Consider the following 3,545-nt stretch of genomic DNA (forward strand, 5'->3'; position numbering starts at 1 on the left):
ATTAGAGGGTCTCAAAGCAGTGGGCAACGTTACTGTACCATATGTGCGGATTGGAACAATTGGACTGATTTATGTTAGACTGCATAAAGTTTGGGGGTTTTTCCTTCCTTTTTTGTTTCCTATCTTTGTTGTGTTAGCGGAAACATAAAGATAGAAAATCCTGTCTTTATGGGTTTCCTGTTTTTAACTTAAAGTAATAGTCACTAGTAAGCACCTGGCAAAATGAAAGGGAGGTCTACAACTTGGAAATACTTGTTTACTGCCAAATTACAGAGTCCATTTTCTACTTTGGCGTCACATGAGCTCCACACCATGCGTAATCAATTTCACACCAGGAAGCAGCAAAAGGCTGATGGCCAAGAACAGACATGTAAATCTAGCTCTCAGAACTGGGCTTTACCAAAGCACATTTGTCTGTCTCTTTTCTCCTTTTCTAAAAAAATAAATCAATCCCCAAACACACACTAAAGTTCTTTCAGAAACTGAAAACTAGAAATCTATAACTATGAAATATCTATGAAGCCTGACAACAGAAAAGCCCACTGTTAATGGTGTCACCTTTCCATTCCTTGAAAATATGAGCTAGTGTTATCCAAGAATTTGTTAGCATGGGTTGGTTCTGAATGTAATGTTCCATCTAATCCAGCATCCTATCCTGGTAAAAATTTGCTTCGGAGGAAGGTGATAAAAGGGATACAAGTAGAAATGGACGAAAAGAGCTACAGATATTTTCCTTTTAAAAATTTACAAAATTAATACAATATTTTTGCAGAATCTATCCTTGCAGTCCTTGTACAGGCCAAACTCCCACTGAATGCAAGTTTGGCCAGTGTAAGAATTGCAAGATCAAGGCTCCTTGCTATTATTTACACACTGTCATTTGAATGATTGGTTCTAGTGACAATTACCACATTTCTGTGGTATAAAATTTGAAGCAAGACCTGATATAGAGGGAGATTTTCAAAGGTCCAAAAGCAATAAGGCACCTCCCATTGAGAAATCAGTAAGACATGGACACTAACACCCATGTGTGACTTTCCCATAGTTTGTAGACATAAGTTTGTGGGCCAAATCTGGGCTTTTCAGAGGAGTGTACACAAATACACATGTATATTTACGTTGTCTAAATTGGGGGCTGGCACACACCTTTCTGAGAATTTGGCCCTATGTTAGTAATGCATACTATTTTTTTTTATGATTTTTTTCTATTATGATCATTAAGACTAGCTTCTTTCTATGCCATATGCAGTGGTCAGTGAGGTAGTCAGAATAATTCTCTACATGGGTTCTCCGTCCAAAACTGAAGGCATTATTAATTTGGTCTGTCTTTTTGTTTATATATCTAATATAATAGCTACTGAAAACTAGTGAAAATATCTAGAGTGAAATCCTGATCCCACTGAAGTAAGAGCAAAATTCTCATTGACTTCAATGGGGCAGGCTTTCAACCCTATTATTTAAACTTTAATGCTACACCCATAGTGCCTGTTCCTGTTCTTCTTCAGGAAAAATTGACTATACTGCATAGTACACAATACCAAAAAAAATGAAAAACAAGAAATATCTTATCAGTTTGAATTGTGCATTATTTTGCATATGTGCATGTGTCCCAAATTCAGTAATTATCACAGATGCACAAGTTAGGAAAAAAACATGATCTTGCCCAAACCACAGCCTTCCTATCTATTGGAAACACTTTGTAAAGGCTTATGTCCATCTAGATAAGAAATTAAATATATTGTAAATGGTTTTCTCAACCTACCCATGCCTTGGTATTCATGCATGGAAAACCTCCTCTGTATCCTCCAACTAATCCCTCTCCTGTCTTTTCCATGTTGCTACCGTTCCTCGCTATTTAGACCAGATCCTTTTTGAAATTACAGCTTACTGTCCTTTAGCCTGATCCTCTCTTTTCTCCCTCCCTAACCTACTACTCTAGTCTGATCCGTGGAGTCTCTCCAGTCTTTTACCTTTGATGAAACCTTGATGCCCTAGTGCCAGATGCTGTTTCAATCTGCAGGTGCATCTAGAAAAAAAATCAGTTTCAACCTTTAGAGACACACACACAAGTACATAGATATTTACTTATATACATGAGCAAAGAACCAACTCAGAGAGACTAAGAGAGTTTTCTCTGGCAACTGATTGGATTACGGCTGTGTGTGTCAGAAGAGGAAAGCAGTCAGAAAAGCCAGGAGAAAACCAGAGAAGGACAAGTAATCTGGCCCTGAGAAGAAGCCATGAGAGCGAGCATCGTTAGAGCAACGTGCTGACTGGAAAGGCAGGCTTGGAAACTACAAGCAAGGAAACTGCCTACTCCTGTTTGTTTCTGTTGTGTTCAAGGAGGGAGGACATGGTGTAAATCCTTTGTAAATAAACAGGATTGCACCAAATAAATACCTGACCCATAGCATCAATTTCTTCCCCTTATGGAAACAATCTGCAAGGCCCAACTGCTCGGGCCAAGATGGACACGTGTGTGTGTGCGCGTGCGTACACACATGAGACATCTGCGTTAACAGCATTCTCACTGTGCATGCCAAACATCAGCCAGGGGCATTTTTGAAACTGCTGAAATAGTAACCACTCTGTCCCCAAAATCCCAGATTTCAGGAAGCATATCAGTCCTGCTTTAATGATTATGTTGCATCCAAGGCTGGTGGGCTCCAATAAGTGCAATGAAGATAATGGATCATGGTATTGTGACTCTTTCATGATCTTAAGAAAAACAGCATGAGACCTTGCTTTGGATATAAAATTAACCAGGGTCAGCACTGAGAGAGCACCTTTCATCCAAAGAGCCACTGCATTTTACACACATTAAAGCCACCCTGTGAGGAGGTATTTTTATGCCCAATTTATAGCCAAATGTAATTCCAAAGTTGGTGCTACTAAAAAATGTTAACCAACCTGAAAGAAAATATCTATTGAGAGAATATTTTTACCCCTTTCCAACTCACCCTAATCACTCCCTGCCATAGTCACTCAGTAAACACAGGATTGATAAATAAATGCACCTTGGCAGTTGTCTGAGCTGCCACTGTGGTGCCTTGTGACTCATAATTAGAAAACAAATGGCAGATTATCTTAATAATATTCATTAGTATCTAATGAAACTGAGATTGTTTCCTGTTCAAAGCATGTTGGGCTGTTTGTTGAATTTAAGTAAATTCTGCCTTTGCCCCCTTCAGCTATGTGAAGGGGAGGGGGAAGAGAAGAAAAAGAATGATTAACGCTTTCCCTCTTGGCCTGTTACATATGTTTATATACTGTCCCAAAGCCTCTCGATAGTCCTCAGGGAAGGAATGGTTAACAGAAAAGCAATGGTTCCTTTCAGCACTGTTCTTTTTCTTTTTTTTTTAAATATCCTAAGTAAGAATTTTAATGATATGCAGAAATCATAGCTGTCTTGCTGAATCGCTGTAGGACTGACCTCCCTTGACAGTTCTTAAATTATTCAGCTATCAAGGGCCTGCTAAACATTAAATTAAGCATCCTCTCTCCCCTGTCCTAAACCATTAAGTTATGCAAATGTACAGATAATG

The sequence above is a fragment of the Caretta caretta genome, chromosome 5 (assembly GCF_965140235.1).
Source record: "Caretta caretta isolate rCarCar2 chromosome 5, rCarCar1.hap1, whole genome shotgun sequence".
In the NCBI taxonomy this organism is placed as follows: domain Eukaryota; kingdom Metazoa; phylum Chordata; order Testudines; family Cheloniidae; genus Caretta; species Caretta caretta.